The sequence below is a fragment of the Harpia harpyja genome, chromosome 1 (genome assembly GCF_026419915.1).
Source record: "Harpia harpyja isolate bHarHar1 chromosome 1, bHarHar1 primary haplotype, whole genome shotgun sequence".
NCBI classification, from domain to species: Eukaryota; Metazoa; Chordata; class Aves; order Accipitriformes; family Accipitridae; genus Harpia; species Harpia harpyja.
The window spans coordinates 39,682,546-39,709,556 of record NC_068940.1 but is presented as its reverse complement, the minus strand read 5'-3'; the positions used below and the strand labels follow the sequence as shown (position 1 = coordinate 39,709,556).

Here is a 27,011-nt window from a genome sequence, read left to right as displayed (position 1 = left end):
ATGTGGAAGAGCAGTTAGCGAATGCGGGAAAGGGAAGAAGAAATGATTCTTAGGGAAACCGCCCAGACTAGGAAAAAGCAAGTCAAAATCTGTTGTCTAAAGACTGTTTACTAGTTGTTTTTGAAGAAAACAACTGGCAGATTAGGTGTTTGCCTGCCACTTTCAGTGTACCAGTGTAGAATAAAGCAGATCAGCATGTGTGTTCAAAACAATTGTAAAAGACTTTCTTGAAAGCTTACCCAGTTCATTTAATGTTAAGCATTTCTTTTCAATGCTAGTGTTTGTCTGGGTCATATGTGCAACAGAACTGTAATGCAGGTAATGCAGTGCCTTTTTTTTTTTTTTCCCTAAGACAACTGTAGCAAAACTGTTAATTCGTGTATTGAACTCCTTCCAAGTGTCTTAGAACACCCATTTATCTCTGTAGTTGATCACAAGCTAGACAAGACTTCAGTGTCACCGTGCTGTGTCTAGGGAAGCATCTCTGTTACTGAATCAAGTCAGGTATAGTTGTGATGATATCGTGTGATGCTGTATTAAATTAATGTTTTCTTGGAGGTAAGAGATCACCTTTATATGACCATAGATACGTGTCATGGTTTAACCCCAGCCAGCAACTAAGCACTATGCAGCCACTTGCTCCCTCACCCCCACCCAGTGGGATGCGGGAGAGAATTGGAAAAAAAAAGTAAAACTCCATAGGTTGAGATAAAGACAGTTTAAGAGGACAGAAAGGAGGAAAATAATAATGATAATAATAATAAAATGACAATAATAATAATAAAAGAATTGGAATGTGCAAAACAAGTGATGCACAATGCAATTGCTTACCACTCTGCTGACAGATGCCCAGTTAGTCCCTGAGCAGCGACCCGCCCCTCCCCAGTCAAGTCCCCCCAGTTTATATACTGGCCATGATGTCACATGGTATGGAATGTTCCTTTGGCCAGTTTGGGTCAGCTGTCCTGGCTGTGTCCCCTCCCAGCTTCTTATGCCCCACCAGCTTTCTTGCTGGCTGGGCATGAGAAGCTGAAAAATCCTTGACTTAGTATAAACACTACTTAGCAACAACTGAAAACATCAGTGTGTTATCAACATTATTCTCATACTAAATCCAAAACATAATACTATACCAGCTACTAGGAAGAAAATTAACTCTATCCCAGCTGAAACCAGGATGATGTGCTAAATGGCCTTCTTTCTCTATACTCATCAATGGGTAAATTTGAACTTTAAAGGAAAAATATCTCTTTATTCCAGGTCATGTAGTATGCTTTTATAAACAATTTAAACAGTATCAAATGCTTGTCATCTTTGCCTAATGAAGAGGGAGGATAAGAGCTTTAAGTCAAAGGATCTGTCATAATGCTTAATGGGGAACTTTTTAAAGTGATTATTAGTGGCTTTTCTTTACAATGAAAGCTTTGTTAAATATGTTGGCTGTATCATAACTTTAACTCAGTGGTTTCAGGTAAGGCATTAAAATACAAACTATGCTGTCCCTTCTAGGCTTTCATAATATTAAGTCATCAGATATCAAGCCCCTGAGGAGGAGTTGGTGGAGACTTAACCAACCAACCAACCCCCCCCTCCACCCCCACAATTCTTGATTCTTTTAAAGCCAATATGGAGGTTTTAAACTCTTGTTTTTCTAGAAACCTGAACTTTCATAACTGTTGTTACAAACTTGAGAATTACTGTGTGTGTATATATATATTTTTTAAAGCTATAACTTGCTGATAATGTTCCCGATCTACCAGATGGTGCAATATTGAAATCTGTTAGCAATGGGCTGCATGGTAAAATCAAGCAGACTGTTTCTTATCCCATGCTTTTCTGAACTACACTGCAAAGCTGGCTCACTAGCACCAGCCACTGCAAAACTACTGTTGTAGTTCTCTTATGCACTATTTTGGAGACTCGTCTTTTTATTAAAGACTTAAAAGAACAAGAGCATAATCTTGGGAAGAATGTGAAAAATAGTTGAAGTGTTTCTGATGTTTCACCATGCCAAAGAATGACTAAGCAATAGAAGCTTACAGTAGTGATGTACGTTTTTTTTTTTTTCCATTTTGCTTATCTGAAAGCCTCTGAATTTTTGTTTTTCTAAGTCTTAAGCAGGACTGTTATTGCACTGAGCTCTAGCTAGAGCACAAGATATGAAGTGTTGTAGCTTAATATGACTAAGCAGCTATTTCTACCTTACATTGGCAAATGAATAGTAAGGTCTAAGGGTGCTATTTTACTATTCACTTTCTATGTAAATGAGTGAAATGAAACTTTAAAAATCTTGTGATGACAAAATCTCTGGTATGTACATGAGCTGCTTTCTTTGCTTGCATAAGCAGTAGTTCACTTTTTTTTTTTAGATCTCTTATTGTTCTTTTTAAAAGACTTTTAAATTATTGCTGTAGGTCTAGAAAGGAACCCTTCTAGACTGCATGGGTTTAATGTTTTGTTGTTAGCTCCCATTGGCCAAATATTGATGAGCTGAGTCATTTACATATAGATAATGGTGTGAAGTCAAATCCAACTTCCAGTGCTGATTCAGCATGAAAAGTTTGGTTATAAAATCACTAATGAGCCAACTAGCTCAAAGTACATCAATCAGCTTCTGGTTGACTCTTATATAAATGATCCTGGAAATCATAAATGTCTTTCAAATGCTTTCTTTCTTAGCATGAATCTGAGGAAATTATTCTTCTGGGAAGTCTCTAACAAAATGCAATTAGTTGTTATACATGCACACCTAAGAATATAAAATATAACAATATGGTTGTGTTGCTTTACATACTTTATTTTCTCTATGGTTACCTTATGTCTAACAGAGTGCCCTGCCTCACTGAAACATCCCAAAGTGATAGAACAGGTAAAAAATAGAGCAGGGAGTGGTTTTGGGTGGCTTTTATTGCTGTATCTACTAATGGAAGTGTTAAACAGAAGTAAGCAATTTACTTCCCCACCCCCCCCCACCCCAAAGAAAAAAAGTGAAACGCATGTTCTCTACTCCAGTATTTTGAGGAAACTTTTTATTATTCAGAACAGTCAATCAAGATGACAGTTTTGTGTTCTTTCTGCACCAGTCTGAACGACTAAAACCTAAAGCAAAGGTTGCGTTCCCCTGTTTTTGCCTTGCATACTCAAATTCTAATTCTAACACCTCACTGATTGCCCTATGGAGTGTATTAATGTTTTAACATTGCTGATTTTGTCAAATACCCAAGTTGTGTTTTCATCACACTCTTTGGAAGCTAGTGAGTCCCAGGAAAAGGGAAACTTCTGTGCTGCCAGCTTTTTGCTATTACATGTGTGTGAGTGAGTAGCAGCTAATGTAGTCTACTTGGATAAACTTTTTCTAAAGCTTTTTAGACAACAGTTGAGTGTGTGCACACACACAATCAGTATGTGGAAGCACTGTATTGTTTCTTGGAAGCTTATGGAAGAAGTAGTAAATGTTCAAAAAGTAATTTTTTCCTCTTATTCACAATGATGACTTTAAAATGGTTATCCATACTTAGCAGCTTACATCTTAAGGAGATGATTTAAAACAAAAATTTGTGACTTCTTTTTTTGCCAGTGACTTGGATAGACTTTTCAGACCTCTTCCCCTGTAATTTTTTTTTTCCCCATAAAGGCTGGGCTAAAGAGGTTAGGCAGAAATAGGAAATTATGGCTTGTGTTGCACTTCCTTTTGTCCTCTGTCTATCTTTGCTGCTGCAATGAACTTAAGTAGACATAGCAGCACCTTTTGTTGTAGTACTCTCTTGGTTTTATCTTCTATGGAAACCTTTTTGATGTTCGGAGTGGTGATTTCTGGCTGAATGGACAGACCTCAGCTATATGGCCTACTAGAGGACCACACTTTAGGTAATGCTGTTAGGTGTGCATGGATTTTTAGTCCTTTTAACCAGTACTTATAAGTAAGCCAAGCAAATGGTATTTTATAACTTCAGTGCTATAAGAGAGAATCCGTATGTCTTAACTACTTAAGAAGGAAGTTTAAAAATAGTTGCTCTAAGCCATACTCTGCTGTACTTCTCATTTAAGCATAGTTTTGTAGTAGCCTTTTAAACAAGAAAATCTAGAACAAATGGATTCAAGACATTTTAAAGGTATCTTATTTGGTCGTGTGCCACTTTGATGCCATGTGCTGGGGTGTGCACAGTTCTTGGTTTGTAAGTAACTTATGTTTCCTTGTTTGAAAGTTTTAGTTTCCCATTAAAATCTCTGAATGGGAAATAACATTTTTAGGCAGTAATTGATAGGATCCCTTCTTAATCAGTATTTAAAGTATTTATCTAGTCATAGATAGCTCTAAAGGCAACAAAAGCAAGAGTACTTTATCTGCAAATTGTTCTCTTGATTAAAATGGAACAAAACCAGCACCTCTGTTAAGCTAGAATGCCCATTTGATCCCCTCCTTAAGAAGAAGGCAGTCCTTTTGATCAGCGCACAGAAAACTGAAAAAAGAAAATATCTGCACTGGCTGGTGTACCTTTGAAGACTTTTGTATTACACCTGTGGGTTTTCTGTTGAAGCCCCTAATCTTTTGGTGATGCATGTTTGTAGCTCATAAACAAGACTTGTAGAGGTGAGGTGTAGACCCAGTGCTAGCAAACTTGCCAGACTTGTACTGGCTGTGTTAGAGATCATAAGAAGGTAGCAGGGATGACAAGTGGAATCCATTGAGATGTAAAATGAGTGGAGATTTGAGGAAATTCGAGGAGAGCCATCACTTGATAGGGACAGAATAGCTTGCATTGTCATCCACTGTATTTTCTGTATGTACAGCTACAAGGTAGCTTTATCCTGAATTGTTCCTTCTTGTCTTATCCATCTGTCTGTAGCTGGACCTCAAATGACCTCTATCAAGAGATTAATATGTAGTATGATATTTCAGGTTGGTGAAGCAATGCTTTTGGTATATTAGCAAAGTGCTTTCCTTCCCCCTCCATCTTAGCACTGCTTTATATCGAAACTTTTGCTTATTGTAAAGGATCCATCTAGGCAGAAGTATAAGGTTGTTTGAGCTGTACATTTGAGAAAGCTTTCTAAAAATCTTTTAAAGCAGTGGAAATTTCCAGGCTTCACAGAAAAAAAAATAATTTTGAAGTTCTGGTCTAATAACTGCTTTGCAAGAAGAGAGAAATATGAAAAGGAACCGCAGACATTCTGGATGTCAGCCTGTGAAATTTTCCACTATTTCCTTTAATAACATGCAGGCATGCTTATATTGCTGGAATTTCAGTTAGAAGTCTCGTTCTGACTGAAACTTCAAGCTACTTGGTGAGCAAATACTCCCTTGAAAATTAATTGTCAAGAAAAAAAGTTCTCACTTGTAAGAATGTGCATAAACCACTCCCATGCTGGGTATCAACTATTTATTATATTAATCTTGCCTTCAATTTCTTGTTTTACAGTTTGTGTTAACTGTTACTATTACTAGATGATCACTGCCAGGTGACAATCCGTCTTTTCTTGCTTCCAATAGTAATTCTAGACTAACATTTCCAATAAGGACTGTATGTTGCTAAACTGGAAATCTTAATTTGTCATATCTTTGATATACTAAAGGAAGAAAGACATTAGGAAACTGTAGTGGGTTGACCCTGGCTGGATGCCAGGTGCCCACCAAAGCCACTCTATCACTCCCCCTTCTCAGCTGGACAGGGGGGAGAAAATATAACAAAAGGCTCGTGGGTCAAGATAAGGACAGTTTAATAAAGTGAAAGCCAAGGTCGCGTGCAAAAGCAAAGAAAAACAAATGATATTATTCTCTACTTCCCATCAGCAGGCGATGTCTAGCCACTTCCCGGGAAGCAGGGCTTCAGTATGAGTAGTGGTTGCTCCGGAAGACAAAAATGCCCCCCTTCCGTCTCCCTTTACTTAGCTTTTATATCTGAGCTGACGTCATATGGTATGGAATATCTGTTTGGTTAGTTTAGGTCAGCTGTCCTGGTTATGTCCCCTCCTGAGATCTTGCCCTGCCCCAGCCTGCCATTGAGGGGGGGGCAAAAATGTTGGGGAGACAGCCTTGATGCTGTGCCAGCACTGCTCAGCAGTAGCCAAAACACTGGTGTGTTATCAACACCTTTCTAGCTACTGATGCAGAGCACAGTGCTATGAGGGCTGCTGTGGGGAGAATTAACTCCATCTCAGCCAGACCCAATACAGAAACATATGCCATTCTAATCATATTCTTTTGTAAAACAGTTAACTTTTAAATCTGTTTAATGGTTATTTATAAAATTATTGTAGCTTCAGGTACATTGGTGAAAATCAAACTGAAGGGATCTACAGGTTCAACCTCATTTGTCTACCTTGAAGCTCTTTTCAGTTTAAGTTCTTCTTGTTTACCAAAAGGCTCCCTGACCTTTCTCCAAGATCTAGAGGACTCTGTACTTTGAACGTGCCTTGTCTTTCTGTCACTACAGATATTTATTGTTGACTTATGCTCTTTTGGGTTAGGGCCTAAAGAATCCTTTATATAGTGGGTTGAGGGTTTTTTTTTGCTTAAATGCTGAGGTGGGAGCTAAGGTGATATATTGTTCAAAAAGCAAGCAACATCACAACAAACTGACTTCTTTCCAGTATTAATTGAAAATATAAATATCCTTTAAATGCATTTCTGTGGAATGCTGTCTTTCCAAGGCAGTATGGTACACTTCCACAGCTCTCAAGCCAAGTCAGGGCTATTGTGCCTCCTTTTTTGTTACCTCTTCTCCCCTTGCTCTGGGACTGAGGCCCTTGCAAACAGGTTTAACTCAAAATTGTCCATTCCCTCCCTCCTGCCAACAAAAAACCTGAAGCCCAAAACCAAACAGAACCACCCAGACAATTTCTGGCTGTCAGCTTACCCCTAGTTGCACAAACACCAGTACTAGTGTAAGGGAATGCATGGGGTGGGACTAGAGCAGCCATAGTTGTATCAAAATATAAACTGAATGGAGTTCCTCTAAGACTCTGTTCCTGAAACAAATGTGTTATAGAAGACAGACTTAAGTGGTACCTGGGTGTAGGAGAAATTCAGTACCCCTTGTCTACCCTGAGTCTATAGCTAGAAGGAGTTGGTGGAGTTACTAATTATGTATTATTACTGGTAGTTCCTTACCTGTTGTATCTGCATTGGAAAACTAATTTCACTTAAATCAATAGGGATTGAGTAGATATATTGAGTGCTGTTCTGAAAACTGATGTTGAGAAACCTGCAAACATTTAATGTGTATTTGTTACTAGTTTAGTGCATATATGTATTGCTGAGCAGAATAACCTACTGAAAGGGGTAAGTACTGCAATAATTCTATTTTGGTGTAGAATTAATCTATCAAATGCATAACTTTTTTAGAGACTCAAGATCAGCAACCCCACGCTATTGGGTCTAGGGTTGAAGAATTTTTAACAGGACTGTAGGATTAGAATGTATTAGGTTTTGTTATGAAAAATTTTTTTGTTGTTCATTTCTCCTATGCTGTTGTAATTAGTGGTCCTTCATAGGTAATAAGGGACTTCATGGTTTCTAGGTTGAGGTTAAGGACTAAGAACAGCGAAGATCTTTAATAGCTGGTGATACACATTTCTAAATGAACTTGCAGAATAGATTGACATACTTGGCAGCATTTATAGAATCAGTGCTTAATAATCTGCAGTGTCACTACAGTTCTAGCTGTCATTTCCACAAAATCGAGGTTAAACTTTTTTTTTGTCTGAAGATTTTTTTTTTTAATATGGAGACAAAAACAAAAGGGGAGGGGAGGACAGTACAGTACAAGTTCTGTGTACAGCTATGTCTTACACCAAGAATGCCTTTGATGTCTAGGTCTAGATAGTTTCCAAAGTTAACCTGTACAGCTAGGCCAAAATATACAACTATGTGCAAAGCTGAAGACAAGTTAATGTACTCTGATAAAAGTATGTTTACTGTAGGAAGCTATTGCTAAATAGAAACATACTCAATGTTTATATGAACACTTGTTCAAAAGGAGTCTGTCAATGCCTGTACACGGATTGATAGGACACAGGTCAATTTAGAATATAGCCATCTTACCTGCAACTTCACAGAAGTGATGCAAATGGGAAGAGTGGCACATAACAGTAATTGACAGGATCATCAATCTCAAATAATACTTTTTTGAGCCAAGGTGACAGTGTTTCCAGACCTCCAAAAGCAACACAGCTGAACCGTTTTGATTGGTAATTGCACTATAACACACAGTCACCAAAATAATTGATGGGTTTTTGGATTTAGGGCCCTGTTAAATGTCTGCTTAGTGTTATCTGGGAACTTTCTTCCTGTTTTCTGTCTACCTTTAGGTTACAGTCGGCCAGGTTTCAGGGCAGGTACTTGACTGACTGAATTAACTATGGACCAGACTCTTTAGATTGGAGTGTCCAAAAGCCTGTTTTAAAGTGTATGACTTCTAACTGGAATTAACTCTTAGCTGATACACAGATTCCACTGGTATGGAGGTTTAACAAATGTTTTCCTTTATGATAAGGTCAAACCCATGAAGTGAGCTGACTTTATCAGAGGCAGAGCAGTCCTAGCTCTTGTTTTTAATTAGAATATGCAAATGTTTTACTTATAATAGAATCTTTTGAACATCAACAAACTATGAAACTTATGTGATTGGCCTTTTCTGCTGGTTTGAGTTTAAGAAAAAGATGGGTCTTGAAAGTTTAGTTTTAAAGTAAACTTTAATGTCTGACTGCTAGGTTGTTATAATTAACTGACTTAATCTGTTCAGTAATCCTTTCTCTGTAAACAGAAGTGGTTCTTCTGAACATTTCTGTTAACTAGCACTCTTCAGTTCTAGATGTTTCATTTTTATTGACACTTCAGTAATGATTCACCTTTTTCTTCCTCTTTCAAAGCTTACAAGAACTAGTAGCATGCCATGTAGAGACAATCCCTTTGGGGCAACACTATTCCTTAGTGCCTAGTTGGTTTGAAAGTTTATTCATGGTGATGAGGTTGCACAGGTGAGACTGAGAATGTCCTGGCATGCAAAAATAATCCATTGTGCTTGCATTTTGCATTAAGTTTGACACAGTAGGGCTTCATAAAGTTTATTTGTATTAGAGAGTCTGAGAAAAGACAACAAACTTTTAGTTATGTGCTATTGCAAGCTTTCTTCAGTAGACTCGTTTCCTGGACCGAGGACTGTGCTCTGAATTAACACACTGAGTAGCTTTAATTTTCAGTAGTGCATTATTTTAGGGTACTTTATTTACCTCTTGCACTGTGCAGACTTGTATAGCCTTAGTCACTTGTATTCCTGCAGAGGATCCAGTGTCTACCATGGCACAAGAGGTTTTTGAAACAATTCTAAAAAAACCCCCAAAACCTAGTAACTTCTTCCTTAAATATTGAGACACTAATACAGGGTAGATGTACTTATTATGGATCTGTTGCACCAGATTGGTGGTGTCAGCTGAGGATGTACCACATTTGTGGTGGTGTTACTATGGCAACTGCCTTCCAAGAGCTGTCTCAAGGTCACTCATCAGTTGTAGCCTGGAGTGCTTGCTGCTTAAGCAAAATATCTACACCAAACAATTCAGGAAATGATCATTCTGCTTTGAGAAAGCAACAATAGGGATGCAAAGCAGTATTTTATTTTTGGGTTGAGGGAAAGGAGGTTCTCTTTAATTAGTCTGTGTATTTGTCCATCAGATATTTGAAGACTCTTAGAAGCATTGAGGGGCAGATTTTAATTGAAATGTAAATCATAAGTAATCTAGTATCAGTGACATGAAAATTGTCTTATTTAAAAGCAAAACAAAGCAAAATAGAACCTGTAGAACCTGAAGAACTTGAATAGAAATTGGTGACCAAGCCTCAAGTTTATGGAGCAAAAATGACTGCCTACACTGGTGAAAATTTAGACAAGATGGTGAAAACCTATGCAGAGTTGAGAATTCAGAGCTTCTTGTACTTAAGGGCTGCTTTTATGAGACATCCAGATGCATTCTTGCATCTAAATCCTTGTGGATGTAGTTAGAGAATGTCATATACACTTAGCAGCATTTTCAGTTTAATGCACAGTGATTCAGAGATAAGGCTAGAAGAGGGGTTGTTCATGAAGTTGATCTTATGTCTGAGGTTACAAGAGATTTTATTATACTACAATGCGTAAAATTGAATCCACTAGACTAGAACTTGAGTAGAATGACAAAGTGCTCTTTCCTTGGTTTAGATAGTTGCCTCACTAGTAAAAAGCTACTAAGTTTTATGTGGCTTTTTGTTTGGTTGGTTTTCCTTTTTGGATTTGAACTAGCTTTTCCTCTTTCCTCTTGCATCATTTCATGGATTAAACCAGTAGTATGATAGCAACAGAAGCAACCATTAGATTCAGCAGTTGATACTATGGCTGACTATATCTCAAACCTCTTTCACAATGTGGTAAGCTTTTGTTTTGAGAACTTAATGTATTCAAATGGCAATTTAATCCCTCCTTTTGCTTTTTAGGCTGAACAAACTAAGTTCTTCTAGCTTGCTCTCAAAAACATGTATTACCTGGTCTCCCCCACAGACTTGTTTTTTAACTTGTGATTAGTTTGTAGGTTTGGGGAACATTATTTCCCAAGTGCATGATTTCATAGAATCATAAAGTGGTTTGGGTTGGAAGGGATCTTAAAGATAATTTCATTCCAATGCCCCTGCCATTCCAACACCTTCCACTAAACCATGTTGCTCAAAGCCCTGTCCAACCTGGCCTTGAACACTTCCAGGGATGGGGCATCCACAACCTCACCAGGCGGCCTCACCACCCTCACAGTGAAGAACTTCTTCCTTATATCTAATCTAAATCTACCCTCTTTCAGTTTAAAGCCATTACACCATGTCCTATCGCTACGTGCCCTTGTAAAAAGTCCCTCTCTGCCTTTCTGGTAGGCCCCCTTTAGGTACTGGCAGGCTGCTATGAGGTCTCCCCGGAGCCTTCTCTTCTCCAGGCAAAACAACCCCAACTCTCTCAGCCTGTCTTCATAGGAGAGGTGCTCCAGCCCTTTGATCATCTTGGTGTGCCTCCTCTGGACTCGCTCCAAAAGGTCCATGTCCTTCCTATGTTGGGGGCCCCAGAGCTGAACACAGTACTGCAGGTGGGGTCTCACGAGAGCAGAGTAGAGGACAATCACCTCCCTTGACCTGTTGGTCACTCTTGATGCAGCCCAGCATACGGTTGGCTTTCTGGGCTGTGAGCGCACATTGCCGGTCATGTTGAGCTTCTTGTCAACCAGCACCCCCAAGTCTTTCTTTGCAGGGCTGCTCTCAATCCACTCATCGCCCAGCCTGTATTTGTGCTTGGGATTGCCCCAACCTGTGTGCAGGGCCTCATGCTTGGCCTCATGCTTGGCCTTGTTGAACTTCATGAGGTTCGCACAGGCCCACCTCTCAAGCCTGTCAAGGTCCCTTTGGATGGCATCCCTTCCCTCCAGCGTGTCAACCACCCCACACAGCTTGGTGTCGTTGGCAAACTTGCTGAGGGTGCACTCAATCCCACTGTCCATGTCACTGACAAAGATGTTAAACAGCGCCGGTCTCCATAACAACCCCTGAGGAATGCCACTTGTCACTGTGGTCTCCACTTGCACATCAACCCATTGACCACAACTCTTTGAGTGCAACCATCCAGCCAATTCCATAGCCACCGAGTGGCTCATCCATCAAATCTCTGTCTCCAATTTAGAGACAAGGATGTTGTGTGGGACAGTGTCAAATGTGTTGTGCAAGTCCAGGTAGCTGATGTCTGTTGCTTTTCCTTTATCCTCCAACGCTGTAACCCCGTTGTAGAAGGCCACCAAATTTGTCATGCATGATTTGCCCTTAGTGAAGCTATGTTGGCTGTCACCAATCACCTGCTTAGTTTCCATGTGCCTTAGCATAGTTTCCAGGAGGATCTGCTGCATGATCTTGCTGAGCACAGAGGTGAGACTGACCGGCCTGTAGTTCCCTGGGTCTTCCTTTTTTCCCTTTTTAAAAATGGGAGTTATGTTTCCCCTTTTCCAGTCAGTAGGAACTTCCCCAGACTGCCACGACTTCTCAAATATGATGGCTAGTGGCTTAGCCACTTCTTCTGCCGGTTCCCTCAGGAACCGCAGATGCATCTCATCAGGTCCCATGGACTTGTGCACCTTCATATATCTCATACTAAGAAATACTTTACAGAGCTGTCCCCAGAATGATTTCTGTTAACATCTCTGGAGCTGTGGGCCAGGAGTCACTTCCTATAGCATGATCTAGATTTGCTGCCATTCTCTAGAAGTGGTTTTGGAGATGTCTATTTTTCAGTAAACATAACCAAGACTTAAGTCTTGTCTTGGAGACCTTTAAGAGTTGGGATTGGTTGGAATTTTTATACAAGTAGGTTTGATAGTAGTTGTCCACAGAACCCAAGGAGCTCCATCCTTGGGAGTACTATTAGTACTACACAGAAATGATAGGCGAGCTGGTACTTCTATTTGTAGATTAACAGGATGAACATAAATTTAAGGAGGGAATGAAAACATAAGAGCTAAGGATATCAGGTTAGTAATCCAGTCTCCTTCCACTCTCAGTAAAACAAGCCTAGACCGTAGTAAGAGTGTGGAAAAAAGTCATACATTCAAACTGTTGGTACAAGGAGGTTAAGAAAAATCTCTGCCTTATTAAGGTTGGTCTTTAAGAGGCATTCGTGTTAAGTGTCTGTATCTTTTTCTCCAAAGTAAGCAGTCTGTTCAAATTTTAACACATACTATAGCATGAAAATACTAGTGTATCCATTGCTATAGTGTGAGGCCATAGTAAGACAACCATTTTCACCCATGCCACAGAACAGAGGTTTCCAGGGCATGATACACAAGTCATTTCCACATGATATGAAGTAGTGACACATACAAGCACTTCCTTGTCTACAAAATAAACAGTCTTACACAGGCAGCTAAGAAATTGCACATAGGGAAGTATTTACTGAGAGATGATTTGAGTCGCAGTGCTGGTATCTGCATCACTAATTACTAGGGACGTGCTTGCAGTCGGAGGTACAGGCTTATCACCTCAAAGCTGTCATTGCAGTCCTCTAGCTGTGCCACCACAGGATTGCTATTTTGTTGCACTGGTCTGTGAGCCTGTGCTAAGCTCCATGGTTAAGTTTATCCAGATTGCAAACTGAATTCTTGCTGAATGCAATGTCTTGGCTACACTCACTGCTGGTAAAAGGTAACTTCAAAGCTACCTAAAGCATATTCATGCAAATTTCATTAAAAGAAACCATTGTAGAGTGGATGTTATTATCTACTTAAGAGAAAAGTCAGATTTGTATTTCACTTCTTGTGCACTCAAGAGGGTTTTCTGAAAGTAAACAGGCTAGGCTTGTTGGTCGGACTTACACCTGTGTTTTTGATGGTATTTTACAGTATATTATTCCTATTTAAGAACTCTCCAAGAGTTCATGGGAGAAACAGTCTGATCTTCCACAGCTGTTACAGATTTCTTGAGGATGCAGCTAGTTGATATCTTTTAACAAAAACAGGTGAGCTAAGATCCTAGACAGTGGCAATGTTTTATTCTAAGTATATATACTGGCTATAGCCAAAATAGACTCAAGCTTAGCTACATTAATTGCCTCAGCCACTTTGAAAGTTTGTTCTTTGCAGTTAGCAAGGCTGTTTCAACTTTCTAATGTAATATTTTGAACAAAAGGTTGGATACTTTCCTATAGTGATACTGACTCCCTTGAAAGTTTCTTCTATTACGAAGCCTTGCTATTTAGTAATTCCAATCCAGTCTAGACTTGTTTTTTCTGGAATAATAAAAAACTTGCAAATCTTCCAGGCTTTTCTTCCTCCCTGAATAAAGTTAGTAAGGCACTTCACCACAGATTGATTCATTTAGAAAAGATTTTAATGTACTGTTATTGTTAAAAACAACAAAAAAACCCCCTGCCAACAAAAAAACCTGTGCATGAAATGGAATGTTTCTCTTCTAGAGTTACACTGGCTCCATAGTATCAACAGTGGAAAAAAATAAGTAACTAACAGCCCTGGAGAGACTTCAGCTACATCAGTTGAAACAAGGATACAGCTAGGGCTATTGGTTAGTCTAAGACAAAAACAAAACCCCACCCACAAAAACACCACAAAAGAATACAGCTGAAAAGTGGCTTGTTCTAACTTGCCTGGTATATTAAAGTAGCATTTTTAGCATATTCATGTGAAATTAAAGGCCTCACCTCTAAACTGGGGATTTCAGAAACTGTTCTGACTTTTCTCTGTATACTTGCATAGGAAGTCCTCATGCATTTCAGTATTACTTTCAAGAACCTGAGGGGGCATGGGGCACAATTAAGCAATTGCTTAAGTTCTTAATACAAGATTGGCCACCATCAGTTAGTTTATAGCTGATGATATGTAGCTGGAGGAATTTACATTAAGATTTGTTACATAAAACAATATTGTAAACATGTTTTGCAGAACAGATGAAGCAGCTTTAATATTAAAACTTTATTAACTCTCATGAGAGGCTACACCAAGTAGATTCAGCCAAAATGGCTAGTTTTCCAGAAAAATTGTACCACTGGCACTTTTTTTGAAGGAAGTCTGGAACAGGCCTAAGGTGTAAAGCTCTTTACCTGCATTTCTAATCAACTTAAATTTCTTCATTGGCAGCTATCTTAGCAGTTCTTTCCTCATTCTAAGTGCAAGAAGAATTTCTTGACAAAGTCTGCTAGAATGTGGCATTATCTTGAGTCTGCTTCACTCCATGCACTCAGTGCTTGCAGTCCTAGATTGTATCTCTGTTTGTCAAAAAGCTAGAGAGACAGAAGGACAAAGCACAGATCAAGAGTCAGATAAAACACAGAATACTGAAGTGCTTTAATAATTTTAGATAAGCAGAAAATACAGCTTTTAGAATTAAGATGTTTTGGTTGTTTTCTGTTTGGGATAATTTGTTTATCTTGGTTTTGCTGCCATATATCCAGGCGTGACTAAACTGTCTCCAGGCAAAAGTTTACCACAACACTTTTCTATTGCTCTAGCTACAAAGATATTACTGTCATCTTGGAAATGTTAAGTTCTGTATTAGTTACAGTTTATCACGACAGACTAGAAGTTACTGATGTCAGAACTGGCAGAAGTTAGTTTAATCCTCTCAGAGAAAGTAAGTTATTACTTACATGCAATAAAATAACATGGAGATGGCCACTAATTCACTGTTTTGCTAGTAGTCATCTGAAAGATTTTAATATCTGCCATATGCATACAAACGTGTCATGGTCTCTGCTAGTGCTAACACTAACTCTAGAAAAAACAGGTAGTTCTTATGCCCCAGATTTCCTGAAAGATTTCTGGCCTCTAAACAAGGCTAACTATCATGTGATATGGGTGCTCACATATATGGAAGTGCTCAAAACCAGTTTGTTATCTCTTGAAGACAAGCAGATGCTCATGCTTCTTCCTTATTTGTTAGCATCCTTGAAATGCAGAAGTATTGGGCTTGTTTTCAAAGGCATTGTCTGTCTTTCCATTTGCTATTGTGTAAACTCTTTGCTTTTTTTCTTAAGTCAATCATGAGATTGTCAGGGTTGGTTTGATCTTGTGAAATGCGTTAAAAAGTATCTTCAGCAGGTCTTACAGCAGTGTCCTAAATTTTACTATTAAAAAGCTATGCTAAAGGAATTGTTCCATTAGCGTCAAACTATGTGGATGTGAAGACTACATTTCTCTGTGAGTTAGAGCAAAGGGGGAGTCCAGAATTTTTATTTTAATTTTAGAATGAAACTTATGTAGCACACAATTATTATGAAAAAATAATAGCAAGCAATTAATTACTACTTTCTAAAGCAATCTGTAAGCCTTGATTTGGTATACTGTGACAATGGGAGATTACATTAGTTGGCTAGGTCTAGTTAACTTTAACTGAATTATTTTGGGGGTTAAAAATTTATTATTTAAATTCATTTCTATATCAAACTAACTTCCTAGCTGCTCCTAATCCTTTCTCAAATATTAAGTTACTGCTAATGAGAAGGGACTTGACTAAAGTTAAAAATAGAGCACATTGAACTTGACATGAACCTTAATATCTTTTCCAGCTTTTACAAGGATTGTATTATGAATTGTGTATTGTTTAGTTGGTTTCTCACCGATTAAAAGTATTGAAATAAACTGTGTATTGTGAAATAAAGCTGCTGTCATTGCTTTGTTTACATGTTGGATATCTTATCTAAATGTTACTTTACAAATTTGATGCAAAGTTCAAGCTTGGAGATGGGATTTTGAAGTCTTACTAAGACTTGTTTTGGTTTGGGGGTGGTGGTGGTGGTGATGTTTGGTTTTTTTGTTTTTCCTAAAGGCAAAATATATTGCTGAAGATATGACAACTGAAATGTGTTTATTGTCAAAGCCTAAATCAAACTTGTTTTGTTTACTTGGCTTTGGATAAAGCGAGTACAGCAGATCAGATATTCCACTATATGGAATTCGTTACTACAGCCTTACAGAAGTTTCCAGTGTTCTTTGAGCTTGCTTTTACATAGAACTTTCTTCTGCTTATTGTAAATTCATTTATTGACGTAACTGATAAGTTTGCTAATTACTTTATAGATATAAGACTGATCTTGACTAAAACAATTCTGCAAAGCTTATTACGTGAAGATTTGGTAAACTTTTAAAGAAAACATCTCTCTCTAATACTTCTTGTTCTGGGAGTAGGTCCTAATAGTGGCTTGCCTACCTCTGATCTTTTATTCTTTTACTCTAAGAATGTAGATTTGGTAACTATAGGTAATAATTACAGTCACTGTCAGAGTGGTCATTGAAGAAGAAACGATGGTGATTTAAGGGAACTTTCTCTTCTGGGTGAGTGGCTGTATGTATGCCTAGCACTTGATTTGGGAGACTTGTCCTTATTCTGAGTGCTGCTTTTGTCTTTATGCCTAGTGATGTACTTAAGGGAGAAGCAGGCGTGCTATAACCAATAGATTTTTGCCCAATTTTCTTCTGCTCAGTAGGAAAAAACAACTCCGAACTAATTATTCTGTCAAAATGACAGACCAGTGCTAAGCAGTGTTCAAAAGGTTGAGTGTTGTGAGTTATCAGTGAAGAAAAAGAATACAAAATTGAAAATAACATATTATCATACACTCATGTTATGCCTTCCTCTTGAGTATAAGTAATTGTGGTCTATGCTGTATCAAAAGTGTACAATGGACTTTATCTTTCTCTCTTTTTTTTTTTTTTTAAAGATCAAAGCTAAAATTTTTTTATGAGAAACAGCATTTGCCAGGACTTCCACTTCTCTGCTTTTCTTTTTTTTTGGCTTGAGAGTACAAGGCGGATCTATACAAAATAACCACAAGTGTCATGGAAAATCAACAGGAAGAAAGTGTTTTCCTCTTCAGTCATTTCATTATTTATTCTCCTCCTCCTCCTCCTTATTATCAGATGGCAGAGTTAAAAATAAAAACCTGATACTTTCACATAGTGTAGAGCTTAACTACAGAACTGATTGCCACAGAATATTTTAGCTGTATTAATTTTCATGGGTTCAAAAAGAAATTTATATAGAAGAGAAATCCAGCTGCTGGGAAACTCAGTCTTTTTGAACCAGGAAATTCCAGAGCTGTAGATTGTGAAGTTTGGGAGTGTGCTGAAACACATTCATATGCTTACCTTTTTCTTTCTAGGCGTTCCTACTGGCTTCTGTTGGAGAGAGAACACAGTGCTAGGTAAGTCTTCTGTTTGACTTAATTGTCCAGGACTACTTTGATTTATGAGAACTGATCCAGAGAAAATATTGATATCTACAGGGTTAGGAAAAGGGAGAAAATAATTTCAATTCACTTAGAAAAATAAAGGTATTTTCTTATGTTCTATATTAATATTGTGTATAGTTTGCTCTCCTCCACCTCCCTTAAACTTGAGGAAATGTGTGGTATGACCAGGCCTCAGCATGTATGGTAGTATCTAATTCTAATAGGCTTTTGCGGGATACTTGGGCTGTTGAAGGATGTTGCTCTTAAAAGTTGTGGGATGGAGTGGTAGCATGCATCTGTGTATGTATCTGCCTTTAGGTTTTAATTCTTTGTGTCACTGATACTAGAGTTTTCTTCTTTCTGAAGTAACCAATGATGTGAATACTTTGCTCAGAACAGTTCTTTTGAAACAATGGTGATGAAACAGGATTTCTTAGCTAAAGCTGCTTTGGGCCCAGAGTGGATATGATGCTAATCACTGCTGGGTTTTGTTTGGTTGGGTTTTTTCATCATAACTTCAGTACTCAAATACATAGCCTTCAATACTCAGATTAATGTGTCAAGCTTGAGAGTAGTAAAACTGATAACTTGTCTGGACATTCCATTCAGTGGGATTTTGGTCTCAAGAAAGGAGGCACCTCCTTCACAGTAACCTTTTGTGGTAAGACCAACCTCTTTGCTCTGCAGTTTAGTAGGTGCCCTGAAATAAAATTCAAGTGAGCTGGCTTGGTTAAAATAAGGTAAGGTTAAAGCAAAATGAAGAAAGTGAAAGGAGATAGTGGAAGGAAAACCTTTGGAGAATGATCTCCTCAAAGCACAGAAAAGATTGTGTTTTGTTTCATATAGCTCTGCTCATTAAAATGTTACACTTCCTAAGCAATGATTTGCAGACAGATGACACACTGAGGTAAATAATATGTGGTAGAGAGAAGGGATAAATATCTTTTGCTCTTGACTGGATGGAGACACTTGTCTAAGCATATTGTCGTCATAAATCTACTTGAAATGAAAAAACCTAAATCACAGCATTTTTATTCTGTAAGACAGAATTAATGACATCAGACTTAAGTTTTGTATGTTTTTTTGTTTTGTTTTCTCCATGGTATGCTGTGTTTATCCTGTTATTGTATGTACACTGTTATTTATAGGCTTCATCTATATAAGAATCTAACAAAGTAAGCTTCCTACTGGTGAAAACTCAAGTGTAGGTAAGGTTTTGTACCTTTCTGAATTTTTAAGGGACTATTAGGTACACTAAAAATGCTTAGCGGGCTTTAAAAGAGAACATTAAAGCTATGGTGTGCCTAGAGACAATATTAGTAACTTTTCTCCTAATAATTTTGACAGGGCCCAAGAATATAAGATTCTGACTGCACTGTATCTAAACATAACTTCCCTTTCTTTTACAAGTTCTGTGTAAGTGTGGTGTACTGTAATAGAAGGTCACTTAACTGGACAAATGCAGTGTGGTGTTTACTGACAAGAAAACGCATTGAATAAACCATGCTGTATAGCTGATATACTCCAGTTGTATGACATAAATGCATGACTGGTGCTAATCAGTTAGTTACCATGTTTGATATGCTTACCAGATGCTAATATAAAAACCTTGCAGTGCAGAGGTGTGGCTGAATACTAACTTTAAAGCTTAGCATCAAGTTAAGCTTTGAATTAAACTGCAGAATGACCTAGAGGTCTGGTAAAAGAGCACATGAGTTGTTTAAATCGTGGTGGATGCATCTTGGGTATCTCATTGGCAGACAAATGCTCAAACAATGGCTCCCCAGCTCAGGGTTTTATTGAATGTACGATACAATTTGGTTGGTCTACTTGTATGGGAACTAAAGATACAATGCACGTAAGAAAAAGTAATAATAAAATTCAACATCTCTCTCCTGGTGTTTCCTCTAGTGCACTATATAAAAATACATAAAATTGCTTCCTAATGTAACGAAACTACACAACTACTTAGCCATTTGTCTACAAACAAGGAAGAGACTGGATCTGAAACAAAACATTACAAAACTTTTTGGCACTTGAAAGGGAAGGATGTGATCCCTTCTTCTGTTTTTGGCAGTCACTGACTTCTTATACTAACTTCCAGAATGGCTGCAAATCTTCCTAAAATTACTTGGAATTTCTATGCTAACGGTGGTAGTGTCATTTTGGAGAGTTCTGCAGATAAACATCAGTGTTTGAGAAGTGCCGTTTGTACAAAAACTTCCACGAGCAGAACTGATTTTCTGCCTGCTGCAGGAATCTTAGGGAGTTTAGTGTGAGATCTGTTGGAAAATGTCTTTTTAATGAAACTGAAGGCATTGCTTCTTTAATAGAACATTAAAAAAACTAGAAGCATAAGATTTTTATGCAATGGAAATTCTTTGTAAAGAATAGAAAAGTTTGGACAAAAAAAATAATCCAGAGGGCATTGATAGCCTTAGTCAAAAGCATGCTGCTTTTTCTCATAAATGGAAGAAAATAAAAATCCTTGATGGTAGGAATTAATGTGGTCAGGAATCCATACTTAGTATCCATTAAAGATGGGAGTATTAATAGATGTATGCAAAATGTAAAGCATACATGAGATTAATAAAACATAGCTGCTTAAATCTGTACCAAAAAGAATGTGGTAATACATCCTAAAATTAAGACGAAGTAGGATCAATTGTAAAGCACTCTCTTGTCTTAGTAGCCCATTGTTATAATGGTACCAGTTTATAATTGGGCTACCATACATAATTCTCTGATGACAGTGTGTTACTCAAAATCATAGAGAAATGATGCTAGCATCAATCCAAACACTGCGAACAAAGTTAGAGCTGGTTGGTCAGGGTTTTGCTCAGTCAAGTTTTGAAGGTCTCTTAGGATAGAGATTCCATAGGCTGGCTGGAACTGGTTCCTGTGTTCAATCACTACTTGAAAACTGAAATTTAACTTGTTGCAGGTAGTAAAACTTGCCTCTTGCCCTTTTGTTGTAGGCCTCAGAGGAGGCTCTATGACTCTCCAGTCTATAATATCTCTCTGGGTACTACTTCTGTTTTGTATAGCATTGAACAAAGACACCAACCTTTGGGGTTTTATCCTCCTGCATTTTAGCTTCATTTTTAAGTAATTGACCCCTGAAAGCTAAGATTTCAGTCTAGTAGCTACATGCAAAATAACATTACAGCTTTCAGTTTTGTGCAATAAATTTTAGCAGATGTTCTGTGTCATAACCATTGGTACACAGCGGATGGGCAACATTTGAAATATAACGAGATAACCTGACTACTGTGGGGAGGCAAATTAACCAAATCTGGGAGTGATTCTGTTCTGCCTTTATTTTGCAGTTTAGCTGAAGGTACTCTGCTATGCTTTGGTCACTATGAATATGAAATGCACTTGAGTATATGAAAAAGCAGAGGAAAGGGGATTTTTAACTAATGAAATGCTCAGATTTATTGGTATACTATAGATAGACAACTGTCACTTCAAATTTTGAACAGTAAGCATTTGTGTTGAACTAAATGAACCTCTTGCGGCCATACTAAGTGTACCTGTGTACACTCAATCAGATTTTAATTACAGCATTGAGCAAGGAATGTTTTCATATTTCAAGGTCAAATTGTGTTTTAGAAATGTCACCTTTGTATTAAGTAGCTGTACTTACTCCTTACAATGAAGTAAATGTATATAAGCACTGATACTACGCATGGAAAACTTAAACTGTTTTGGTTTCCTTTTTTCAGTAACTTCCTTTGGTTTTAGTGTCTGATCTTGTACTCTCAAATTTGAGAGTCTAGTTATGCCAAAAACTCAGGAAACTTCATTAACAGGCCTTTTATTATTATTACATCAGACGGTAACAAGATCTAATTTTAAAAGCAAAGGGGATGTGTGTTCCAATAAATTAAAAAAAAAAAAAATCTATTTTAGTAGCGTGATGAAGAGATACTAAGTAGAATTCTCAAAAGCACTCCAACACACCAGGCATTTAGATCCCATTGAAGCCAGTTTGTGTGAGTCTGTGCATATGTAATATGGAAACCCCTAATGGATAGCTGCCTTCCCCCCTGCCCTGAAACACTTTTTCAGAATATGAATCTGTTTTAAAAATGGTAATGTATCTGGAGCTTTGATTAAAATTAGTTGTTTTACAGTGTAAAATAATATATTTACTGACATTAATTCTATAGCTTAGTTATTGTGCAGACACATGAATAAATGTCTGTAAGTATTGCATCTGCTGACTAGCAAAATGTGCCTAAGGCAAGTCAATGTGATTTATGGACTATATTTCTCTGCCACTCATGTGCCCTTATTGATGGGTGTAAATATTTCCAACAGTTAAATCAGTGATTTAAATGCCAGTTTAAAATCTGCTCTGAATGAATATTCTTAATTGGAAGTTGTGATCTGTCATAATCAAGGCAGTATGTATCAGTGTTGTTTACTCTTCATAGGAAAAAAAGCCTTGTGTCCTAATTTGAATGTCACCGAAACTCCCTACGTACCCATGTTGGGCAAAGGCCAAGTTAGGTTACAGGTCCTTGACAGACTTCAGTTCTCCATTTATGAAGCCATTATCTATCACTGTATAGTAAAGCGAACATGGTTGCTGAAATAGTAATGCACTTTGGAGATGATACAACAGACATAAGTCTATAGTAGTCTTTTCTGTGAACTGATGGGTGCCATTCCCACACAGAGTCTAATAAGCAGTTACACAGCAATGTGCTTAAGTATGCAAAATAAGGGTTAAAGGAAGAAGTGCTGAGAGTTGGAGTTGACAATGCTGTTTTAAGTTTTGGGTGGGTTTTTTTTTTTTTCATGACCTCACAACCTCAGTATTTTCAGTGTAACTTTTTTTATGCCTTTAAAAAGCATATGTAAAAAATAGTATAATTCGCCATAAGGAAATTTCTGCTCTGTTTGCCAGCAAGGTTGTCATCTGGAATCCCACAGAGCAGATCCACACCACTTCGGTCACTGGACTGAGCGTGCTTTTCTACATGGGCTAGCCGCTAGAGGGGCAGGAGCATAGTCTTTTAGCACTGCTGGCTGAGACCTCCATCCGCGGTTTCAACGGAGATCTTGAACTGGGGGCGGGGGGGGGGGGGCAGAAGGGTGGCCTTTGCTAAGCCCTTGATCCTCCTGCTGCTTCATGTTTTGTGGATGCTGTGTATGGGTGGGGCAGTATAACCTAGAAAAATGTCCCTGTTCACTAGCTACTGTGCTGCCAGACACTTTAACTGCTTCGTAGCTGGCAGGTTTATAAAGAAGCTGCTCTTGCTCTTTATAATGCAGTGATAAAGCATGTTCTATCCTGTCAACAAGGAGGAGGTGTGCAGTGACAAAGCTACCTTGGTTAGATAAAATACTTGAGGGTCTTGGCAAGTGGTTTAAAACAAAACTGAGCATGTTCAAAGACTTTGATGGCACTTACCATCTGTACAGGTACCTTCATTGGAGCAGCAAGATGAAGTTTAGCTTGTTCAGGCATTTGATCAGTTTCGCTTCTAAAGCTTTAACTTCCCGGACTGAATAGAAGGTTGTATTTTGTTCAATTGAATTCTCCACTCTGTTTTTAAATGTCTGAACCAATTTTATGCAAGTCTTCCACAAAAAGTAGTTCTGAGGGGTGTGTGAGAGACAGTCATTAAACAATTAGAACAGGCTTTTGTAATGGAAAATGTTAGGCATCCTTAACCACAGATGTAGCTGTGCCTGCATAGGTAATGATATGCTTTAGTGCATTTTTCTATTTCAGGCAAAGATGCCCACCCAAAACCAGCAATGTTCTTTTAGTGCACCAGTTTGTCAAAATTAACTTTCATTTAGTAGATCCTACTAATTTTAGCCTGGTGTGAAACTTTAGTTGCAATGTTGGGTGTATCAAGGCTGTTTTAAAGATGAAGTATATTAAATTGAGTGTGTGTGTGTTCATAAATAAAGTCACTGGGGCCCCTTTCTTAGACTAACAGATGCCCTTGTAGAAATGTCTGTTGGTGTGTGGTTTTAAATGTTTTTCAGCAATCTGTTCCCCTCCTGTTTGGTACTCCAAATTGTAGAATCTTTTTATTTGTACACACAAAAAGCAAAAAATACTCTTTTGTTTGGTATGGGTCTTGTTTTCAGGACCTGTAAGCTTTAACTGTGTCTGGGAATGGAAGAAACTACATCTGTTTGGCCTCATGCATAATGCAAATGTGACATGTTTTTAAAATAACTTTTGAAATATCTTTAAAATTACAGGTGAACACAGCTGATTTCTAATTGTGTTTGTAAACAAGAGGTATAGTCTTCAGAAACTGGAAAAATGCATGCTGCAGACTTCTGGAAAGAGCTTGCATGCTTTCCTGAAGTATTTTTCCTAAATGGCTTCAGAATAGGACACAGTGTAGATTGGGTGGAGCCTCACAGTCTCAGGAGGACTGAGACATGCTGTTAATTCAAGGGCAGTCTCCTATTAGCTTCATGAGCTGCATAATAAAACATACATAGTAAAAAAAAAAAAAAAAAAAGGTAGTACATTTTAAAGAGAATTGCATAAAGTTTAATAAAGGGTCCTCAGAATTACTTTTTTTTTTGCAGACGTGCTGGTGCATCGTGTATCTTTTCTGCTTGAAAACATGATTATACAGACTCACCTTAGTCAGTAGGTTACTTATGTGATAATCTAGTAAACACTTCTAAATATTACTCAAGTTTTGCAATTAGTGTATTTTTGGAGACAGTGTTAGAAATTGCTAGTGTCGTCTTCCCATCCCCCAGCTTTTGAGCTCAGAGGAGTCTAGTTTGCTTGCAGCTGCAGTGGTAGGCATCTTTCAGGAAGTGACCTTGGCTTGTATTAATCAAATTCAGAACACACAGAAAAGCTTCTTGGTAACATGCTGACTTGATGTAAAATTTTATAGCATCCATTTTCTTTTAAAATGAGGCCATCTTATAAAAAGGGAATTTATTTATGATATCTCAATTTAAACGAATTTCTCTAAAATGACATGGTATTTAGAGAAGGTAAAACAACAAAACCAAACTGCTCTTTTTACTGAGAGGAAAATAGGTTTTTATATATGTAGTTAAGTCTTAAATTGCTATTGGCAAAACTGTATTTTAGCCTAGCTAAACTATGAAAATACAGCATTATTTGTTAGCATTTTCATTGGTGTCTTACCATTTTTGAACTAGAGTAGAAAAACCTGGTAGTAGGGCATGATCTCAATCAGCTAAGATTCTCACGATGTCTTTAACTTGCTGACTTGATGTATTTTAATCACTTACTGCATCTTTTGTTAGCAGGTCTCAAGGCATTAAACTTAACCAGATAGTAGCATTGAGCTGCTATGCCTATTTGCATAGGTTGAGAAAGGAATCTACCTGTGCCTGTTGAAGAAATCACTGTTTGACCTTGCCCACCATCTGGAAATTATTTTTCAGTGGCTGCTCTTAAATTGTGTGGTTGACTATTTCTGAAGCAGGTTTTAAGAGTTTTTCATTATTATCTTCTTGCCTAAAACTATTTTGTGAATTGAGTTACAAAAAGAAGATTGTTGGCAGTATTTTCAGCTGCTATAGCTGTTTGTAAGAGTATGTGTCTTCATCCTTTCTCGGAACATATACAGAGGTCCAAGACCAGAGTATCTTTCATCATTACAAAGTGCTGTGAAAGCCTTTAAGGTTCTGGGGTAAGATAAGGTACCAATTTTCAAACTGCATCTTTCTGGAGAATTAGTAATAGCTGCCAACTGACTAATGTTTCTTTTCCCCTTAGGTGGTCATGTGCATTATCTTGAACAATCTACTGTCTGGTTGGTTTTAGCGTTTGGAAAACTGAGTTCTACTTTAACTGGCATCTTCAGCATAAAAGCCTCCTGTGTGTTGATGGCGTATTTACTCGTTTTACCCCTTCACAATTATATTCAGACCCTTGTTGTTCTTTCTGCAGTGTGTTGGAGATCTGAAGTGTTTCCTGAGGACTGCTGCCTGTTTTGGAATGGTTTAATTCCATGTTGTTTCCCTTGCAAATATATGCAATGACTTGCCATTCTACCTGGTATCAAGTGAAAGTTGCTAATCATTCAATTAAAGCTCTCTGTGTAACCCTACCCCTTTCTGCTATGTTGAACATACTCTTAGGTTCCTTTGCTACTGAATTTGCCTTAACTACATGCATTATACACTTCTCTTCATGCTGCCTCATGTTGTCTGTTATTGCACCAAACTGAGAATTCTTCATCCACATCTTTAGAGTGCTTTAGTCCTCTTTCCTTGTAGTCTGCAAAGCCAATGAAGAGGTGATAAATCTGTTGCGCTCTGTGCTTAAGTGTAGTTGACACTGACTTTCCAAGATCAAGTGGATTGCAAACACAATCATAGATTTTGTCATTCAGTATTTGCTGTCGTCAGCATTTTCATCAATCTCCTAGAGAATAAAACTGGTCCTAGCACAGATTTTGGGATACCCTACCATGGACTGATTCACCACATCAGTAGTCCCTGAGATGAAACTACATTGCTAGTGATGATATTTTCACTCTGGAAAGCTTGTGTCGTAATTCTCTCCATTAAAATTTTAAACCAGAACTACTGATTAGGAGATGGCAGAACCTGGAACCATTGATAGGGAACAGAAGCATACAGGGGAACAAGAAACCTGTTCTCTGTTGTTCTTCTAGTTCTGTAATCTTAAAATGAGTGGAGATGAAGATGCATTTTCTTCTTCTGTGCCAAAGCAAGACAATCTATTACAACTGTCTTGCGTCCAGACCGTTTTACACTTCTGTGGCTAGGTATTACTTGTTTTCCCGGGCAAAACTGTGAAGAGCTGACCCTTTTTGTACACAAGAGCCACAACTTCCATGTCCATCCTTCTTGGAGTAGATGGAGGATGACTTGTTTTGAAATCAACATCTTGAAGTGGAGTATTATTAATGGCACTGTGGCGATTGGACAGTGGGCAGCAGTGCTCCTTGGGCTGCCCAGCCTTATGCCAGGGCAAGGCCCATTTCTTGTTTGACAAGAAGCAAACTAAATCACTGCAGCTCTGGACTGCGCATTCAGAATCCTTTCCAACAATTCTGTCCTGGTGTTCTCCCTCCTTCCCTCCCCTTTTGCAAAGTCAGGCTTTCCTGTTTGCCAGCACTATCTCGCTGCTGCCACTTACCGCTCCATAGTTCAGTGCTGCTTTGATACTGCCTAGTATCAGTCCTATCCCTCAGATTACTGACCTGGTTTTCAACTACACTGAGGGTAAGGGGACCCACTTCTGCAGCTCCTAACTTCTGACTCACTGGCGTA

General features: G+C 38.1%; 1 protein-coding gene across 6 annotated transcripts in view; it reads left to right on the top strand.

Moving 5' to 3' along the window:
* Positions 1–27,011, top strand: part of NCOA3 (nuclear receptor coactivator 3) — an 89,499-nt gene that overhangs the window by 4,709 nt on the left and 57,779 nt on the right. For 5 of the 6 annotated variants that reach the window (XM_052788317.1, XM_052788271.1, XM_052788291.1 and 2 more), the window contains exon 2: positions 17,664–17,705. The gene's annotated coding sequence lies outside the window, so the exon portion shown is untranslated. Of the gene's footprint in view, positions 1–17,663; positions 17,706–24,305; positions 24,370–27,011 lie in introns of all 6 variants that reach the window. The other variant, XM_052788299.1, reaches the window with a different exon arrangement.